Here is a 22,592-nt window from a genome sequence, read left to right as displayed (position 1 = left end):
TCCAAATTTACAAAAAAATGAGCTCAATGTTAAAATTGACCGGAGTTCTCCTTTAAGGTTGCACTAGTTACATGGATTATTTAAACAATGTTTTTACTAGCTTTCTGGGCCTTAAAAGTTGCAAAGACGTTGCTGTCTATGGGTGGTTCAGAAACCTCTCAGATTTCATCAAAAATATCTTAATTTGTGTTCTGAAGATGAACAAAGGTCTTACAGGTTTGGAACGACATGAGGGTGAGTAATTAATGACAGAATTTTCACTAATCCTTCAACTGAAAACAACTTGCACTGACATATCTTAAAATATATGACTGCCACTGTTTTATATCAAGATGCACACCAGTAATGTTTTATTTTATTTTTTATGATACATTATTATAAAAGCTGCTTAAATACCCTAATTTTATTAAGGCCTAGACCTGGCTTAAGCTAAGCCCTGTATGGAAACCAGGGCCATATTGTTCATACCAGTAGTCAACATAATATATACTGTCAAGTCAAGGTTAGTGACACAATTCAGTCTAATATATATATATATATATATATATATATATATATGAATGACAAATATGCCAATGACTAACCTCTGAACAAACTCAAGGTGCTGCCTCTTCCTGGTACTGCCTCTTCCTGGTACTGCAAGCTGAACTCATAGGAGGAGGCAAACAGCGCTGCCAGGCCAGTGATGAAGTCAGGCTGTGATCCTTCACACACACCTTGACCTTCCAAATGGGCTTTATGCACAGCTACACTATTTCCTGAACTTCAGCCAGCTCTTTGTTTCCTGTCTGTCATTATTGGACAAACTGATTAATCCAGGTGTGCCTGATTATTTTTACTGAGGTCAGGCACACCTGGATTAATCAGTTTGTCCAATAATGACAGACAGGAAACAAAGAACTGGCTGAAGTTCAGGAAGTAGTGTAGCTGTGCATAAAGCCCATTTAATATCCAGCACTGGTTGCTTAGAGCAGTGGTTCCCAATCCTGGGGACCCACAGCTCTGCACAGTTTGTATGTTTCCTTTATCTGACACACCCAGTTCAGTTCAGAGCTCTTTCCTAACGAGATGATGATCTGAATCAGGTGTGTTAAATGAGGGAGACATGCAAACTGTGCAGAGCTGTGGGTCCCCAGGACCAGGATTGGGAACCACTGGCTTAGAGATTGACCTGTAATGGAATAAAAAAATAAAAAAATAACAGAGCTCTACAGTGCGCCCATTTCACTCGCACATGCGAGTAAATATTTCGGCGTGCGAACGTGAAAAAATATTTGGCCGCACTTGTGCGAGTGACAGCATTTTTCTATAGAAACAGCTGCAAATACATCATCATGAGGAGGGGCAGAGTAGGACACTATATTACCGGGAGATCAGTTATTTAGGCCTAAATCTTCAGTAGCTTAGAGCATATGAGCGGAGTGGAGTGATGAGAATCTCCGCTCATCGCTCACGGAACTGTTCACCCCTCCGCTCCCCCGCTCAAAGCTACATCAGGCCACTCCGCTCATTTTCGCTCAGCGCTCAACGCAGTTTGCTTCGCGCTCCACTCAAATCGCCCCCCGCTCGCTCCAAAAAAGGAAAAAAATCTCACGGACCGGCCAAGGTGTGGCGGATAAATACAACAAAATAAAATGATACGAACGGCATAAAAAAATTGGGTATTTTTTTTAAATAGCCTATAATAATAAACGTGAATCCAATATGTGTAGGCCATACTAGCAACATTATTAGCAGCGTCCTCTAACATCGCGCCTAAAGACAACTGAGAAAGTCTGAACACAAACAAAATGCCCCCAAAAGAAAAAAATCTCCATGTTTTCGGTGCTGATGCGTTCATGTAACATGTAGGCCTAAGGGTGGCACTGCCAATAACGCACCTAAAAGCTGTCACAACGAACCGGCAAAATTAATGATTATGAATATGTAAAATATAGCAGGAGACATTTTAATTGTTTACTAATAAACCATTTTTTTTATGTCTGTGTCGGCTGGAAAGATGCTGACTCGCGATCTTCGCAGTATTGAACGCCCCAGAGAGAAATGCACATTTCATACGGATTACATAAGAGAGCAGTCTGTTTTCTTTAGTTTTGAATTGTTCTGTTTAAAAATAGACATTTCAAGCTTTATATATATGTATCAGGTCTGTCAGACAAGTAGGCTATACGGTGAGTTTCGGTTCATTTATGAGACAAACTCCAGGTTCACCCGCCGGCGCCTTCGTGTCGTGATTATCTATTTTCTAATATATTTACTTATTTATTAAATCCAGACAATTGGTTGATGAAACACTGATCAAAATGAAGATACAATTAATACAAAACGAAATTAAATTTAAAGACAGGCTTTGTGCTTTCTGTTTGAGGTCTCAGTGAAAGTTTTAAAGCAGTCTTTTAGTGCCGCTGTCAGAGCGCTCACGTCCGTAACGGAGAACTGTCCCATCTGTAACATTGTTGTTTTTTTTTTTTTTGTGAAATACATTTCTAAATAAATGCGACTTATAGTCCAGTGCGACTTAGGCTATGCCTATATATGTTTTTTCTTCTTCATGGCGCATTTTTTGACTGATGCGTGGCGTGAGCGGAGCGGAATTGGAGCTGGAAATAGGGCGACGCTCCGTCCTTTTGAAATTGCCGCTCTGCGCTCTGTCCAAGATCCGCCCGCTCGCGCTCCCCGCTTGCTCCCGCTCCACTCCGCTCACATGCTCTATAACAGGGGTGGGGAACGTCCGGCCCGCAAAACAGTTTGATGCGGCCCGCGAGTCAACTCCTCAGCAACAAAAATCTCAGCAATTACTTTTCCTGTGATAGAAAACACAAAATAGGCAAAGTGGCAAGCAGCACGAGTCCACGAGCCGTGAGAGCAGGGCGAGGCCAGTAGCGCGAGTGTTAATGAGTCACCTGCGCGCCGCACCGGTTTCAAGTTTCTCACGGATGAGCTTCGGGGGCGCACGCGCCGTACCGGTTTCAAGTTTCTCACTGATCAGCTTCGGGGCGCATAAAAGGAACGAAGACAGCGGAGGACCAGACATGGACTTTGTGTGTGTGTGTGTGTGTGTGCAGACTAAATCACACGACTGTGTGTGTGTGTTGCGTGTGCCTGTGTGTGGTAGTCGTCCACGAGGGGCTGCTGCTTTTACTTTCGTTTTGTCATTTGCGTATTAAAGTGGAATGAGTATACAGAATACAATGTATTCCTATTTATCTCTGATATGTAGCCTATATATGAAGAGTTCAGATGCAAAAGCCTCTAAATGCCATCTGAAATTTTCTTCTAGAATGATCATTTTTATCAAGCTCGTATATTTAATTTCAGTAATTTCACTTAAATGGCAATGAAAATTACCTATTAATTGTCATTTAAGTGAAATTACTGAACTTAAATATACGAGCTTGATAAAAATGATAATTCTAGAAGAAAATTTCAGATGGCATTTAGAGGCTTTTGCATCTGAACTCTTCATATATATATATAAGGTCCTCAAATGTGTTCGAATATTTCACCAGCATCAGCCTTTTCACAGTTTGTATCACTCCACTTGTCTGTGTTTGCGCAACTTGCATCATTAAGCCAGTAGGGGGTGACAAGTGACTGTCTTTATGAGTGAACAATTGAAATTTAATTGAACTGATTTAATAGTGCCAAAAACATTGATTAACTCAAGAAAGAAACAAGTTGCTGAAACCAATCTTTAATGCTAAAAAGTTTACATCTATGCAAAATAATCCTTGAAAGATTTCTCATTTAAGGCCATTCCTGTTTGGAATATGTGATTGTGTATTGTCAACAATAAGCAGAAACATTTTGCATTTCCATTTTGCAGTGTGGATCATTCATTTCAACATTTATCCTCATTCTCATGTTTACGAATCTGTTATCTGCTTGACAAATAATTTATGCTACTGCCCACTGACATGTTTTTAAAGCTATTGTCATCAAAAAATGTTGGCCTTCAAACACCTTAAAATGCACATATGTAGGTCCGAGAAATCAAAATTTTCTCTGGGGAGCATGCCCCCGAACCCCCCGGACTACCTCACATTTGAATGTGTGTGTCTGTGTGGTAATGTGGGCTGGTGTGGCTACAGTGCCAGGACTGATTTTTTTAACCAGTCTGCCCCCTGCATATAGGCCTAAAATATACATTATTCTCTGTATTGAATCATGTTATCTTGTTACCCACCCCCAGCCCCTGATGTTTCGGGCTCAGCCCCTGATGTTTTTAAAACCTAGAAACGCCCCTGCTCATTACAATGGCCCTTAAAGAATGTTAAAAAATTGTAAATGGCCCTTTATAGGAAAAAGGTTCCCCACCCCTGCTCTATAATGATAAACTTATACAACAAAAATGACTGTGTCCCCAAATATTTGTCTGTGCTCCTAATTTTTTTTTTATTTAGGCGCACCAGTGCTCCTTGTTCAAAAAGTAAGTGTAGAGCCCTGAATAATATTAATAATTAAAATAACTACTGTGGGTTCCACTGTGGTTCAATGTAGTTGTCTATTCATAGTTCTATGAATTAAATTTTTCAACTAAAAATTAAAATTGGTTAGAATGCTAAAATGCACTGGCATATAATTATGTTTGTTTTAAGCATAAACTCACTTAATTTTGACTTATTCTTTCAGAAAACAAGACAATTAACAAGACAGGTAACAAGACAATGTGCATGTATCATTTTTTATATATTATAAAAATAGGCTATAGGCTATATTACACATATAGGCTACACATACATACATCATTTTACATAAATATAGAACGTATTTGTTTAACTTACACATTAACAATCAGCAGTCTTTCTCCAACAGTCTTCTCTTGCTTTGGCAGCAGAGACCGTATTGTTTCGAGCTTGAAATACATATTTAAATTCATCGTAATTCTGAATGATTATCTCTTGCTCCTCTACTACCCGCGATTGGTTGTTCAGTGTCGACGTCACTCTTTTATGTGCACGCGCGCGTGGAGTAATCATAGCTTGAGGATCAAAGCCTGAGTTGACAGAGAAAGTTGATGAGCTGCATCATGGTACCAATAAAGCCTGATTGCATCGGTTTGGTTTTGTCAACTCAAAACTAATCCTGTAACCCCGAGTTTGTTCAGCTACCTTCATGGTACAGGCCCCAGGGGCGTTTCTAGACATAAAGCTCTACTGGGGCACAGGTCCCCCATTGTTTGTCTGAGACAGCAACAGTAACTAAGGAGGGCGTGGCTTACCGATTAAATATAAATTTCATATCCGAAAGAATGAATCATTGTTAATCACAAACAATCAAAGACAGTAGTACAGAACACAACAATGTGTTTATTTTCTGTGCTATACAGTGCTGCAGGCAGGGGCGTTTGTTTCCAAAACACAAGGCTGGGTACTAGTTGGGTAACTTCGGGGGGTTCGGGGGCATGCTCCCCCGTGAAAATTTGGATTTCTCGGACCTACAAATGTGTATTTTAAGGTGTTTGAAGGTCAAAAATTTGGATAACAATAGCTTTAAAAGCAAGACAGTGGGCAGTAGCATAAATGATTTATCAAGCAGATAACAGATTCTTAAACATGAGAATGAGGATAAATGTTGCAATGAATGAACAAAATGTTAATGTGTATGTATTGTCAACATTCAAAACTATTTTAACTCTTCCAAAAATTTAGTTTTTGCGTAGTAACTCTACACACAAACATAAAATGATTAGCTAACATACACATCAAACTACACACATATGAATTATGTAAAACACTATCTTGTATCTTTTGTTTGTTCAGTGTGTCTGTTTTTTTTTTCACACGAGTTTGTCACACGTACATGTATGTGCCCAGATACACTGTATATATTATACAGTATATTTGATGAATGTTACAGTTATTGAACTAAACTGAATCAACACTGAAGTGACTATTAAGTAAAAGTGAAGTAACTGAATATTGACGCTTGTTGGCCAAGCTGCTTCTCAGGCGATTTTTTTATTTGTTACTATTGTGAAGCTGCTGTGAAACAATATATTGTAGCTCATATGTAATCTAAATATAAACGGATCTACACACACACACACACACTGAATATGCAAAAATAGCAAGTCAGAAACTCAACTCTATTTCTAAAGCGCTGTGTGAGTGTGTGTGTGTATGTATGCATGCATGTATGTGTAGTATGTCCACATACATATAAATACATATATATGTGTGTGTGTATATGTATGTGTGTATGTGTGTGTGTGTAGATAGATAGATAGATAGATAGATAGATAGCTAGATAGATAGATAGATAGATAGATAGATATTTGCACTATAAACAGAAATTCAAGGGGGTAAAAATTATTTATATATTTCTTAAAACTGAGTTTCTCACTTCACGCTCACTACTGCGCAGACTCGGAGACTTTGGCGGCTTCACTTTTCTTCAATGGAAGAGAGTGAAGGGGCGTCGTCCATCTCCTTTTACAGTCTGATCGGAACAAAATACGGCACTTATTCTGCCATATTGCACGTTGCACTTTCTCCCAGTCATAGTAGTTTAATGTACATGGTCATCATTTTTCTGTATAAAAAGTCTTTGCCTATTGTAAAGTGCAATTCCATTTCTTGGCAGAGGTTTTTCATAGGCTTGATGCTTCTGCATCTGATGTCTGATGATGTAAATTGTTTATCAAGTCTTACCTCCCTCAAACTTATCTCTCCTTTCTGCTTCCCTGTCCCTGCTTCGTACAAAAAAAATTCTGATGTCCATCTGCAGAAGCCAATAATGAATAAAAATACTATTATTTGTATTATTTACAAACTTTTGTTTCGTCATGTTTTCATAGCCTACCTCAATAGCGTGCCAACACTTGGCCGGACTTCGGTGTGCGCAAATGTGCGCGCGCTGCAGTTGCTAAACAGACGCGCGCGGACATGGATTTCTGTCGCGCGGGTCAGTTTCTGTTTTCGGTTAAACTGCGTTGCTTTTACAAGCGTTGATTGTTTTATTAATGCGTTGCAAATAGATAATTTATATTACCCTATAATATAATTTCTAATAAATACATTGACAAATAAAATAAATTGTTAAATTCAAACTTCAAATTTACTGGGGCACAGCAGATTTATACTGGGGCACGTGCCCCAGTAAAAGGTGTCTAGCAACGCCCCTGTTTGAGACTGTTTATTAAATATTACTGCTGCACTTAGATCCTGCTTCTGCCTCTGCTTCAACTGAAATTGTAACACATATGCTCTCATTGACAAATGCGGAACAATTAGTTAATGCGTTAATGATATCAAGGCTAGATTATTGTAATGCTATTATGGGTGGTTGCGCTGCACGCTTAGTAAACAAACTACAGCTGGTCCAAAATGCAGCAGCTAGAGTTCCTACCAGAACCAGGAAGAATGACCTTATTAGCCCTGTTCTGTCAACACTGCATTGGCTCCCTATTAAACATTGTATACATTTTAAAATATTGCTGATTACTTACAAAGCACTAAATGGTTTAGCTCTGCAGTACGTGAATGAGCTCTTAACGTATTATAGTCCTTCACGTCTATTGCGATCACAAAATTCTGGCCAGTTGATAATACCTAGAACATCAAAATCGACTGTAGATCATTTTCCTATTTAGCACCAAAACTTTGGAACAGTCTTCCTAACATTGTCTGGGAAGCAGACACACACTCTGTCAGTTCAAATCTAGACTAAAAACAAATCTCTTTGACCTAGCATACACATAACACATTATAGACTATATAATTCAATGTTAGGCTGCATAGATTAGGTCAGCCGGAACCGGGAACACTTCCCATGAATCCTGATGTACTTGTTACATCATAAGAAGAATGGCGTCTACTCTAATATTAGTCTCTCTGTTTATCCCGAGGTTTACCGCAGTCCGCCGGATCCAGGCCGTATCCAGATCAGGGGCCCGTTCTTCGTACGTCGCTAACTCAGTTAGCTGGATTTGATTGTTGGCGATTTGGCATGATCTTGGATTGTTTGGTTCTTCGACGCTCATCCTGGACTTGCTGTCATAGCAACAGGTGCGCAAGCTTAAACCTGCTCGGGAGCAGGCTTATTTCATGTAAACAGGATTAGATCGCGGCTTTATAAGCGGAGCTGATACGGGAAGTCCAGCGCAGCGCGATAGTACACTTTCTAAGATGTATATTTTTTCTCGTGACTCGTGAGATTGTCGTTTACATTATTAAATTGTTGGAAACGCACATTTATTTTCGACTGGTCGGAGTCGGGCTTTAACAACAGGACAAACTGTTTGCATTGCCCTAAGATTATTTGCGAGTGGCTCTTTCCTTTACACTATTGGAGATGCGGAGAACTTGATGGAAAGTGCTGTCTGTCGTGTCATTCGGAGTTTACCTGGCGCTTTGAGGCTTAAAAAACAGTTTTAGTTTTTTTTGTGGCATTTCCAAGCCACTGAAGACCCAATGTTGTAAAGCAGTTTGTCTTTTTTTCCGCAGTAGTTTCAATTTTTATATTTTTAGGTCAAACCGTTCTTGTCTGTCAGTCATATAATGCAGGTCTATGGTCATTATCTCAAAACACAAGCACAGAGTCCAAATTAAAACAATTCCCCGTCGTCCAAATTAAACAATTCCCCAATCGTAAGTACACATTGATGGCCTAAGACACGAAACGAGCGGTTTGTGTGAGAAAACGAACAGTATTTATATCGTTTTTACCTCTTATACGCAGCCATGTCCGAGTGATCTGATCTGACGTGTACGCAGACTGGTGCATAGATATATACACTAGATGTCGCCTTAAAGACATTCGTTCCAATGAACTGCCGTAGACAAGGCGACATCTAGTGTGTATATATCTATGCACCAGTCTGCGCACACGTCAGATCAGATCATTCGGACATGGCTGTGTATAAGTGGTAAAAACGATATAAATACTGTTCGTTTACTCACACAAACTGCTCGTTTTGTGTCTTAGGCCATCAATGTGTACTTACGATGGGGAATTGTTTAATTTGGACGACGGGGAATTGTTTTAATTTGGACTCTGTGCTTGTGTTTTGAGATAATGACCATAGACCTGCATTATATGACTGACAGACAAGAACGGTTTGACCTAAAAATATCAAAATTGAAACTACTGCGGAAAAAAAGACACCTACATCTTGGATGCCCTTGAGGTAAGCTAAAACATACCAAAAATTTATTTCAAAGTGGTAAGAAAAGTTCCACAATTAAATATCAAGCTCACTTTATTACATACACTTATGCTGATCCTAACAGAACTGCATTATTTCATAGGTGATTATGACATGTTCATGCCTGCAGACAGGTGTTTTATGACCCCATTCCCTGACCCAAACCAGTTACAATGCAGCTCTAGCCAGGACAAGGGCACACAATTAAATGAACTTTGGCTAACTAAAGGGAAGATTTCAGTGTCTGAAAAGTCTGAGGGTTGCACACCTGACAGGGCCTGTGACATTGTTGCATGTGCCATATTATACAACACTGCAAAAAAAAAAAAAAAAAAAACTTTTCATTAAATGTTTAATAAAAGACAAATATGCTTAGTTCCTTGAGTTTTATTTCAAATGTTCTTTGTAGAGAAAAGCCAGTGGTCAAGTGCCTGCAACAAGAGATATTAGACACATGCCTCATGCAACAAATAAAAAGGAAAAGTTGGCTATACACTGCCCACCTGTAGGCCTATGTCTCCTCTGTCTGTGCAGACTCTTCTGTAGGCCTTTCTGTAGATGTGGAATCCTGCAACTTATATTGCAGCCATAAAGCATACAAGTATAAATTAAGTAAAGTTATTTATGCACTTGCAGGTAGGCTAGTTCCTCCATATGACAGTTATCTGAGAGGGTTTATTCACTGTCCAGTGCAATGGAAACAAATGGACATTACAAAGTCTTATACTTTCTTTCCTTTGGAAAGTTAGAAAATGTCCACTTACTGCACATATTTCAGCCAACACTTTCTTGGGAACAGATACAAGTGTTGGTGTATTATGTAAAAGTGCACAAAAGAGGAAAACGGAATGTCATTAAAATGAACTACACTCGGGAAAAATGTGATCAATAACTCATGGCAAAATATTTTTACATTAACATAAGTTGATCAGTTTTCACTTTCACAAGTCAAAGCAATTCATCATTACTCAAGATTTAACCGTTGAAATGACTATACTACTAAGATCTTTTCTTTTTTTTACAGCCTTTTTCTTGGTTGCTTTTATAAACAGACAACCATTTATTTAACAGTTCCTTTTATAGAAGAGACTATAATAACAAAAAATTACCATTATGTAGAATATTTTTGTACTTCACTTTTATTTGTTCCCATGTTCTAGTGTGGTGACTCTGACATTACAATGAACAAAGTAATTATGCAATTATTAAAATACAAAAATATAGGCTAATAAGTGATAAAAACATCTAACATGGCCACTTCTAACGGATTTAAATTGTCTGCTACTTTTTGCCAGCCCTCTCTCCTGGCTTTTGCAGACTTTGAGGTGTTCCCTGGCGTTTTGATTAAACATTAAAATTCCGAATAAACTTCGACTATTAGTTCTTGCTCTGCTGAGGAGAAAAACTGAGCCCGCCCTTTGGCCACGCTGAACAGCCAATAGCAGCGTTGCTGATCAATGTTTCTACTATCGATACATATACCCTTTTAAGCCAGCGCATGAACGCGCAGTTATCTCAGATAACTCAATCCAGCGATACTAATCATAAACAACAGGTGTGTTCGAAGAACCGAGTTAGCCAGATCATGATTAGCATGATGATATCATCTTGGATGTGTCATTTGATCTCGGATGTAATAAGCAACGTACGAAGAACGAGCCCCTGATGAAGGACCTGCGCCTGGACGTGACAACAACACAGTCCTGAAGTGTCAACTAGTCTCTCCCCTGTGAAGACATCCTTCCCTTTACCTCTTTACAGATGTAAATGTTGTCGGGATAATTCCGGTTCACGTGGCTACGCGGATGCGAAAAAAAATCTGTATTATAAATTTTAAGGCCAGATAAGTAGTTTGTTGAGGGTTGGTTTGTAAAGAAGGACTACACGCCTGCACACATATATATTCAAACGCGCATACGCAATACGCATGTGCACGCCATCAGCGTTCTCACAGGTTCAGGTTTTTAAAGTTTGTGCAGAGAGAACTTAAAGGGATACTTCACCTCTGGAAAGATGAATGTGTATTTAAAATAGGTCATTTATGTAGAAGAAATGTGAAATTATTTTAGAATTTGGAGCTTTCTAGACTGAGAAAAGCCAGAAAATTTATTTTTGGCTTATGTGGATGAAAGACAACAACTCCCAGAATGCACTTGCTTCGCTGCCCTAGGAGGCCACTCCCAAGCCACGCCTACCGGTTAGAGAGCGCAGTTGAAAACAACAAGGATAGGCTACTAGTGAGACTCTGACGAGTTTGCCCTGGATTTCGAGATCGACCAAAATGTCCGGGATTCGGCTTTTGCGTTCTACAGTCGCCATTCATTATGTTTACTGTGGCGAGCAGGACGAGGCTGAGGGCTGCGGGAGAACAGCACGAGGCCGGTGGTGTGATTACTGATGAGCGTGTGAGACGCACCGGTCTCGTAGGCTATCTCTCACGGAGGAGCGGGAATTTTCTTAGCAATGTTAAAACGCACATCAACCGGTCACTTGTTAAGCGTTCATGTAAACACTACATTCAGATTCACCAATCGGAATGAATTGACCTATGGCTAAACCACGCCCGCAAACGCCATGAGCCAATCACAGTGCGCATACTGTAGCTAACCCAATACACTCGGACATTCTCTGCTTCCACGTCCATTGAAATGCATTGCAGTTAGTCAGTTTTAATTCGTTTTTATATGTTTTTTCTTGTCATTTTAAGTTTAAAATGGTCAAACGGCGTGCATGGGGTACATGCAACTCTGACACTAGGTATCCCGAGAGGCTTGGCGACGGTGTGTATTTTTTACCCTTTCCCAAGCCACATCTCAACCGAGATAAGTGTCTGCTCTGGATTAAGTTATGCGGTAACGTTAGACCACAACACCAACTAAACGTGGATAAATTAAACAAGGATGTCTACATCTGTTCTAAGGTAAGTGAACAACGTATTTGAACGTTATCTTTAACATCTCTAACGTAACGTTAGGCTAACGTTAGCCTGGCTTCTAGCTGCGTTGTACACACAAATATAAGTAGGCTAAACACTTTGCCGTTTTAATGATGTCCTGTATGAAATGATAGAGTATGTTTTTATGTTTCCACTGTTCGATCGCGCCCGCGCCTCTCTCGCTCTCTCTCTCACACACACACACACACACACACACACACACACACACACACATTCCAGCATTGCAATCTTGACATCGCAGCCTGTTCATTATGCTGCGTTCACAACAAACGCGAATAGAGCGTCAAATTTGTGCGTATCGCGTCTAGTTCGACGCTTGAACATTTTGAATCCATTCGCGTGTCCAAAGCGAATAGGACGCGCGTATAAAGCGAGCGTTTGAAGTGAAATAGCACCAAACTAACGTTTACACTGTGACCTGTAAATCTTTGCCTGGAGCTGAAGCTTTTCATCGACCTTCTCAACAACAAAATTATTAATATAACCCTCCAATGCATAGTTAAGGCCCTTTTGGGGACTTCGAGATGATATATAATCTTTCTGTCTCCAAAAATCATCAATTGCCTCCTGTGAAATGTCTCCTACTGTGACAGCTGCCATAGCGCCTGTTACCGAATGTTGACTGTTTGTCTGAGTGAGGGCTTAGCCATAAGTTAGCAGCTAGATTGAAACAAAAGGTGTGCATGTAAACAATGAATGGTGACTGCAGAAAGCAAAAGCCGAATCCCGGACATTTTGGACAATCTCGACGGCCGGACATGTCCGGGAAAAAGAGGAAGGTAACCCCTAATACTCAGCTTTCTCCTACTACTCAGCTTTCTCCACAGAACAAGAGCCTGTTAGCTTAGCTTCCAAAGAAAGACGGCTGATACTATGTGTACATTTTGTGAGTGAGATCCCACCCTCTATGGGCGGGTTGAGAACATGCGGGACAGCCCCTCCTACTGGCTGTAGTCTTTGGCCTCTGGCCAAAAAATCCTCAGATGACGCAAAATGACGATTTTTGCATCATCGGAGGATTTTTTCCAGACAAAAAATACATAAATCTCTCATCTCAGGGGGATATGAGGGTAGAAAGCACGGTAATTCGAAAGTACTACAGGTTTTCTACTAATATAAAGCTTAATGCTAAATCCTGAAGTATCCCTTTAAGGGTTTTCTGTTAGAACGGTGTCGTGTTAGCGGCCCCTAAGTTAATAACTAATGATCGTTTTGATGGAAGTGAATCAATCAAAACTAACTTTAGCTGGACAATAACTTTATTTTAGAGCTGCTGTAAAGCCAAAACAATCTATGTTACTTGAATTTCATATTATCACTGTAAAGCTGCTTTGAAACAATTTATATTGATGTGTTATGTGTTATAATTGAGTGTGTTGGTAATTTTTGTTATGTAGCATTCAGTTTAGCAAATTTGTTACCATTTATCCTCAAGTTTGAAATGTTTTCATCTATGCTGTTGATATACAACTGTATTGTTGTTTGTTTTTGCCTTGTGTTTGAGAATGCTCATTTATCTGAAGGTTTATCTATTTTGTGAAATGTATGCCTTTTTCCAACGGTTGTGTAGTTTCACACTTTTTATGATTACATTTTATAAACTGCATCTTTGTGGAGTTTACTGTGGAAGTGTTTAGGGGCTGGATGGCTGGATTAATTAAAACAGTGAGGCCAGTGACAAGAAATATGTGTGGATTCTGTGAAGATCTGTCCTTCCTTTTTGGCTCCACCCATGTTCAATCGTGCCTGCCGCATGACCAGGCCAATCAGAAAAACGGATTTGGGTGAGCCTGAGTGAGTCGATGGTCATTCACACCTCTAGGTCTCAGGAATGAAGGACTGAGGTGTACAAAGGTAAAATGGTGATGTGATCATTCTGTGATCAATAGGATGATGATGTCATCATTCTTCCCCTCCACAAATGAGACCTGTCAATTGTCTTTCCAGGCTTATCTCCTATCTCAACTGGTTATTTGTTTGTGGAGGGGGGAGTTGAGACCTTTCAAACTGCATCCTTTGTCCTTTTCATCACAGCAGATGAAAGGGGCTCCCATTGTGACATGGGGAACCTGCCATCATGTCTGCCTGCAGTTCACTACACAATCTATGTTCATATTGATCACTTAGATTCAGAGTGTGTAGCACAGCAAAAATAGACTTGTGGAAACGGTTACTGTACTTCTGCATCTCCACCACTCCTGCAATGCATTGATGCTTTGTGAGCAGTGTGAAAGCTCTAACCTGTAACAGTTCTGCTTACGTTTACACATTTTAACAAACAAAATAAGAGTGATCATAAAAATTGCATGTTATTTTTTATTTAGTACTACCCTTTCCAATAAAATATGCTTGTGTGTATATATAGTCCACCAGACAAAATAATAATACAAAAATACATACAGCAAACATATGAGTGAAATGGTCGTGAAGTTTGTTAAATACTTTTAAATACTCCTTTTTCATCTTAATATCCAGAGACAAGTAAGCCATGCATAGGTTGTTCCCTTTCGAATGGGAACTCGCACTGTGTCTTGAGACGCTTTTGGGGAACGCCTCAGCGTGACTGATGACTAAAGCACTGTATAATCACAACAATTGTATTGGCCAGCAACAGCCATGATGTCACCCCTAGTGCAACAAGGAAGTATAAAGGGGGCTCCTAGAGAAAATGTCATCATCTTTTTTGTCTTCAGGGACTGTTTTGCTGAAGTACACGCAAGCGACAATATGGCAAGTGACAAGCGCTTCAAGAAGTGTGCCGATCCATGTCCAAGATTTCTTACACCCGATGACAAACATGACAAGCACGCACGTTCGGTCCTTGAGGAGGCCATTTGCATGCACTGCTAACGTTTCCAATTGAGGATGCTCTGCTTTCATCTGGCCCTCTTCTCAAGGGAAGAGGGACAGTCATCTGCGCCCTGTGGCACGGGTCCTGCTCACGCTGAGGCGGAGAGGAGACTGAGATCATGGGGATCTCAGATGGAGCTTGCTGAGGAGTTTGATAGAGGTGTAAATCTCTCTCACCCCTCAGCGGCTGACGAGAGTGAGCTGCTGGAAGATGATGTATTATCTCTCACTTCTTCTGATCCAGCAGCCAGTGCTCTGCTGGCGTCAAGCAGTCAAGCCGTCATCACGTTGAAAAGGTCACAAATTATTATTTTTTTTATAATAATATATTAAAACAAAGATGTCGGATGATTTTGAAGTTGGAGGAGAAAATGAGATGGAATTTTTCGCCCTTCCCTACTTTTTTTGAACCAGAGTACACAGACAAATAACTTAGATAGATGACGTGAGGCGTGACCTTTCCAACGTGATTACGTAATGTGTGGCACGTCGCACACCAGCACAAGACGAACAATTGTGGTTAACAAGTATATACATTTTTATTTCTTTTTAGAAAATGACCGATCGTTTCGCTAGATAAGACAATATTCCTCAGCTGGGATCGTGCAGAGCCCTTTGAAGCCCTTCAAAGCCCTTTGAAACTGCATTGATTTGGACTTCAGCATCTTGGTTGCCATAGAAGTCCATTGTGTGGAGAAAAATCCTGAAATGTTTTCCTCAAAAAACTTAATTTATTTTCCACTGAAGAAAGAAAGACATGAACATCTTGGATGGCATTGGGGTGAGTAAATTGTCAAGATTATTATTATTATTATTATTTATTTATTTTTAAGCAAATGCTTTGTTCTTTTTTATATATTGCATGCTCAGATATTCAAAATATTCTGGGGGCCATGAAAAAACGATAAAAAATGCTGCCGGTGGCTATAGCAACTTTTTTTTTAAACGCTATAAATTTAAAGGCAATAAATTATTTTCACAAGAAAAAACATTTAAATATGTCATTTTGGTTATTGATAAAATTGTTTACTCAGGGGGACTTTAACAACCTTGAATTAGAGGGAAAAAATATCGGAGGATCATGTTATGAATGTGTTGGCTGTTGTAAGGTCTATACAAAGTCTTCATTGCCTTTCCTGACCACCCAGCCTTATTTAAGTCCCAAAGCAGAGGACCATTGAGACAGACAGATTGCTGACTCTAGGGCTATTTAAATCACCATATGCAAAAGTCCTGGCTTGTCTAGTTTGTTTTATTTTTTTGATTTGTCAGTGCTGCTGGGGGACTGCTGAAGTGTAGCAAGGCTGAAGGATGTTGATTCATGATGATTACTGAGAGTATAAGATCTGTACATTTGTGTCCTTCAGCTTATTACCCTTCTGAATGCAAAGTTCATATTTAACCCTTTCACACGTAAGTTTAAAATATTCTAGCTGACCCCACCACATGATATTTTTTTAAGGCAATTGTTATTTTAGAACATATCACCTTATTATTTCCATTACGACGTGTCATGCTTGTCATGTGACACACCGCAGCCAGAGTAGCGCTGTATGACAGATGTATCTCTTTTATTTTGTTTTTTCCTTTTTTATTCAAATATTCACAAACTTGTTAACTATCTGACATTCCGATTCTCAAATGTGTGTAAGTGAATGTGTTTTGTCGTAAAAACCTGTATAATGATCTTGTTAGTTGATCTATAATGCACAATGGGCGCCACCATGTTAGTTTGCACCGCAATTCAGAGAAACGTATCTATTGAATTTTTTTACAACACGTAAATTCACCCATTTCTCATGAAATACACGCAAGTAAGTGGCCAGTGAACTGGGAGAATAGAGTGAGCTTTATAGTTACCTACACAATGTGTATCTGATATGAATAAAACACGTTGTCAAATTATAATCGAATGAATCGTTATTGCCACTTCCAAAAACATTAGTGTGTATTTTACAAACTATAAATGTATTGTTTTGCTAGTACTTTTTTTAATTTAAATGTCTGAAACCTAAAATAAACATTATGTAGTCTTTGTCTTTGGCTCAGCGCCAGACTAAAGGCCATTGCACACTGAGTCCGAAATTTTCCTATGCATTTTTTCGTGTTCGTCAGCCTTAAAATTCGTCACGCACAGAAAACTTGCACACTGAGTCCGATGCGTATTTATTAAACCTTTGCGGAAAAAAACGCAAAAAATACAAAATGGATTCGTCAAGCAGTGATTGCAATTTTGTTGCCCTCTTTCTTCTTAAAAAGAGAAAAAGAAAGAGGAAATATTGGGTCCATCCAATCCAGAGATTGCGCCGAGAGGAAGGAGAGTTTCACCTCCTTATCAAGGAATTGCGAAATTATCCCGAGCGATTCAAAATTTACCTCAGAATGTCAGTGGAACAGTTTGATGCTTTGCTAGCGATACTGGAGCCACATATTAAAAAGACCACCACTAATTTCCGTGAACCAATCGATCCTGAACAGAGACTGGCAGTTTGTCTAAGGTATGGACACACACACACACACACACACACACACACGTTTTTGTTTTTCATACACAGACCTGCCAACCTGTACGCATTTTGCGTAGCGGATACGCATTTTGACTTCAAAGTACGCTGGTACGATTTGTCACTCTAAACTACGCAAAAACCTGGTAACGCCTCTGTGCACAGTGCACGCACTGTCCTCAAATCAACAGATGCGTAAGGCCTATCATTAAAAAGAGACTGAAAATCGACACCAATAAAGATTCCCGCTCGATCCCCCTTCCACTCCCGCGGCAGCCGTCTGACTGATGTCATAAGCGAGGACAGTACAGTAGCCTACGGTACTTCTGACTCCTGAAGGTAAACGGCCTGGGGTCGATGTGGAAAGTTGATTGTTGAGTTAACTTAATCTTATGGATTCGATGATCACACAGATCGCATGGATTATCTTAAAATACTCCGTTAAGTTATTCATGGTCACTCAGAAAAGAGGAAGACATCATTCAGTCATGCAAATAATAAAATGCTCAAGTAATGCTGAACTATAAATCTTGAAATCGCTATGGTTTAGTGCAGGGGTATTCAATTAAAATTCTAAGAGGTCCAGTTAGAAAAAAACTCAGCAACCAAAGGTCCGCAACATCACAATGACTAACTTGCGTTATCATTCAGTGCCACAGCCTAGTAGTTGTATGAAAATATGTAAGTAGCCTAGTCAACAGACGACTGTCAAATAAAATGAAAGTACAAATTTAATAATATTTCAACAATATTTATTGTCAGTTTTTTATATTGAGCTGTAGGGATCATAAAAATAATAAGTACTCTAATAATAAATGATCAATTTAAATAAAATAAAGGCTGCATGTTTTTGTTTTTTTTTTTATAAATAAAACACAACAGAGAGCTTTTGAAAAATGTGCATATCAAAATAAAGTGCTTAATTTTAGAAAAATGAAATAGAAAGTATAGCTTGAGTTTCCCTTTTACTTTTTAGTTAACTCCCTTTCACATCTTAAGTTTAAACACATTTTAAAATAAAGAATCTCAACACATTAACAATTGAACAGCTTTAACACCTCCTTTTCTCTTTATTTCCCTTTTATATCCCACTTCCACACTTTCTCTTGCTTAGTGAGAAAAGTGAGCCCTTGCTTGTCCTGCCAGGATTTTAAATCTGGGATGGAACGGTGTCAGGGCCATTCTCTAACACATGTGTAGGTGCTCATTGGTGAGCCTGGATCGATATTTGCTTTTAATAATGTTCATTGTGGAGAAAGCTGCCTCACAGTTGTATGTGGAGCCAAACATGGTAAAGATGTACAAGGCTACTTTCCTCAGACCTGGGAAAGCGGTCTCTGAGACCATTTGAAGCCAGAAAGTGGTAGGATCAGTTTTTCCAAAATGCTCTTTCAAGGCCACATCTGCTTGGAGATCGACCAGTTGCATCTGGAGAGGCCCAGCATTTTCCCACTTGAAGAGCAGTGTGACTTCCTTTGAGAACTCCCTGACATCTGTGATGAGGAATGGGTTCTGAATGAACAGGGTGAGCTGCTGTCCAAGGCTGAAGCTGTCAAAACGCTTGCTGAAGTTTACAATCAGCTTGTCAACAAAGTCAACAAAAGAAGACACATCTCTCTCACCCTGAACCTGTTCCTTCACAGTTGGAAAGTGTGCACAGTCTGCCAGCAGGTCTTCCCTAAACAACACAAGTTTCCTCTGAAAGGTGTAACGTAAACGACTCGGGGTAAATGTGAATTAGCTCAAGAATATAGGGAATTTTGGAAATATTAATAATTATGACTCATGGTCATAATTCATAAGTCGCATGTACATTTATTTTGTCAATTATCGAGATTACCTTGTTCTGTAACTGGTCTGATCACCATTCAATTCGTCCAGCGAATAAATGTAAGATCATTACAGTTAAGAAGGGGTATTTACAAACTCCAAGAAAGTTTTATCTTCTGGCCACGAACATCAAACTTTCTGAGTTTATGAATTAAGACCTACTAAATGTAGTCTATATCGAGCTTGTAGCTTAGATCTTTTTAGTTTCATTGACTTATGAGGTGGGTTTTCAAACACAGAGACAATTAAAAGTATAAATGGGTTTATTAATAAAATGGCACACACTAGAGATTATATAAACTACAAATATAAACGTACGTAAAAATGCAAACAAACAAACATTTAACCGAACCAAAACATAAAACATAGCGTGATCAGAATGAAATGAAATGAAAGAAAGAAAGATATAGAGAGAAGGGAAAAGCTAGTAATTATTACATACAGAAACCTAAGTTCACGAGACACCTGGAACAGCTTTTAGAGAGAGTTACGTTACTTGCAAGATTCTGTGCTCTTTCGGGTGAGGCTGGCTGAGGCAGGAAGCGAGGATGGTGTCCTGTTTCTGCTGCGTCTTCCGGTGTCGCGGGAAGCTTAAAAAGGCTCACTGAATGTAACGTTACCGAGAAAGTTCAGATTCATCTCCCGGGCAGGGAGAGGTTTAAAGTCTTTGTTGCAAGGGACGCAGCTACGACTCGAACATGTGCTCGCTCGATAGAGAAGACCAGAGCCTCCTCCAGATGTTCCTTTGGAGAAGCGCTGCGCCGAGGAAGAGAGTTAAGAGAGAGAGGAAACTGAAGGTTTGGACTTTTATCAGTGTCCCATGTGCCGTCCCCTCCTTCGTGTAGGACGAATCAGCTGTCGAGATTTTCTTAGGCGGGAAGATCCCTTTGTTCGTTTGGAACGGTCTCCTGGCTCGAGTTACAGTGACGATTGACTTAAGCCTTTCGGTTCCAGAAATATGAAATGTGTAAACAATGTATATTACTGCATTCTGCTATTGGAATTCGATTCTGTTAGATTAAGAGAATTACAAAGACATCAAACGCATCACATGAAGGTTGTAGCAATGCGAAGTTACAGGAGATATGCAGAATTACACACATTTAAAGTCTTGATTACCACATGACAAAATCGTAGACACCCCAATATGACATGGTCATAACAAAAGGCACCTCAGAAATATATCAACATTTTGGTAATGTCCTATGGTAAGTCAAGGGAAAATCTGTGGGTGTGTGTGGTGCGTTTGGGACGTGACTGCTGGGAATGTCTGCTTTCCTGGGTCGTAAAGTTTTATGGTCTGAGGTAGGGTTACAAAACCATGATTCTATTTGAGACCCTAAATTGGGGGAAAAATTCTTTCGATAGACACTTAGAATTCAAACCTGCAAATTAGAAACCACACATGCATAATGGAATTGTACATATATTTACTAAATATTGCTTATCCTGAGTTACACATAAAGGGTGGGTCTCTTGGTGTGTGTGTGTGTGTTCTGGAATGTCTCGAGGCTGTGAGGTTGGGGGAAACCCAGCCAAACTGGCGCTGGCAAATTGGTCCTTGTGGGGTAATTATTAACCAGTCATTAACAAAGACGATGTGTTTTGCCATCACATGATCTACTTAATGCGAAAAGCAGATGTCATTGTTGCTACAAAGGAGCGGACAGCTGTCATCAGATCATAAACTGAATTGTCCTTGCCCTGTAGCTTTAAATTCAGTTCATTCAGGTGTGAAGTGATATCAACCAAAAAAGCCACAATATCCATCTTCTTGTCATCCTCCAAAAAGAGAGAAAATGTTGTTGCCTTCTGGCTCTTCAGCTGTGCTAAGAAAGCTGCGATTTCCCCTCGGATGGACCAAAAGCGCTCCAACACCCTACCTTTGCTGAGCCATCTTACATTGTTGTGTAGCAGAAGGTCATCAGCATTTGCATCAACTTCTCTGAGGAATTCCCTGAGCATGCGATGCTGATGGGAAGAGGAAGCTCTGAGAAAGTTTATCATTCTCATCATTGTGTTCATCACCTCAGCATACTCGTCTGACAGGGTGGAGCACAGGACTGACTGATGAATTATGCAATGGTAAGAGATGAGTTGAGGATTGTCATCTTTCATTCTTGCCACAGCTCCTCTCTCTCTCCCTACCATGGCAGGGGCTCCATCTGTGGTTATTGAAACCACTTGCTTCAGCTCTATTGCCCTCTTCTTTAACATCTCCTTTATGGCCAGGTAGATGTCCTCTCCTCTTGTACTGGTCTGAAGGGGTGTGACACCTAACAGGTCTTCACAGAACTCTTCCTTGTCCTTGTTGAAGAACCTCACAAAAACTAAGAGCTGAGCATTGTCAGACACATCAGTGGACTCATCTACAGCTAAGCCTATGCATGGTGCCTTGTGAATTGCTTCATCCAGCTGAGCCAGCACATCATGGGTTAATATTTCTGTTTTCTTTGTGGCTGATGATGCTGACATAGGTATTTGCTTGATTTTTACACACATGTCTTCTTTTTGTTTTCCCTCAAATAAGGTTTCAGCTACCGCACTCATGCACTCCTTGACAACCCCTCCATCAGTAAATGTTTTTTTATGTTTGCCCAAAATCCAAGCAACTTTAAGGGAACATTCGTTAGCACGTTGTTGGGCAGTGAATGAATGTGTTAGGATTCTGCTGGATCGATCATATTGGGCTTTTAGATCGTTTATTTTCTGTGCCCTCAGTGCGGATTTAAGTGGGTATGTTTGGTCAAAAGATTTGTGCTTTGTCTCATAGTGGCGCTTCACATTGCCGCTTTTAATAATCGCGACAGTCTCTGAACATATGAGACATACCGGTTTTGAACTGCCCGTGGGAAGAATGAACATGTAAGAATCTGTCCATTCTTGATTAAAAGCTCTGTTTTCGCTGTCCACTTTTCTTTTTTTAGAGCACGCCATGTGAAACGTTGTCTCTCTTTCGTCTCGTCTCTCCCTGTGTGTGTGTATCTCTCGCTGTCTGACTCGAGTAGCATCACATGACATGATTTACAACGCATTAGGGCCGTGCTAAACCAGTACCATAGATGCTAGAAAAGCTGCGCGGGTTAAAATAGAAACGCTCCGTCAAAAGTCAATAATTCTCAATAATTTATGGGTTATTGGTCCGGGTCCGGAGAGAACGGCGGCTGGGTCCGGATCCGGACCGCGGTCCGCCTATTAGTGACCTCTGGTTTAGTGATTATGAAAGTGCTGTGATTTGTGGATTAACGTTAGCCTACTGATAAGCGCGAGTCTGGAGAAACAGGCGTTTATTTATTCATTCATT

General features: G+C 39.9%; 2 long non-coding RNA genes across 2 annotated transcripts in view; one reads left to right on the top strand and one right to left on the bottom strand.

The window, feature by feature from the left end:
- LOC309494653 overlaps positions 1 to 22,592 on the bottom strand; it is a 111,769-nt gene that overhangs the window by 63,271 nt on the left and 25,906 nt on the right. The window lies entirely within an intron of this gene.
- LOC309494652 overlaps positions 11,770 to 22,592 on the top strand; it is a 218,985-nt gene continuing 208,162 nt past the window's right edge. Inside the window, exon 1 of the long non-coding RNA XR_014204426.1 lies at positions 11,770 to 12,068. This is a non-coding gene — a long non-coding RNA (uncharacterized lncRNA). The remainder of the gene's footprint in view (positions 12,069 to 22,592) is intronic.

The sequence above is a fragment of the Leuciscus leuciscus genome, assembly GCF_965113295.1.
Source record: "Leuciscus leuciscus genome assembly, chromosome: 3".
NCBI lineage: Eukaryota > Metazoa > Chordata > Actinopteri > Cypriniformes > Leuciscidae > Leuciscus > Leuciscus leuciscus.
Note: the sequence above shows the minus strand (reverse complement) of the source record. Positions and strands in the feature narration are given on the sequence as shown.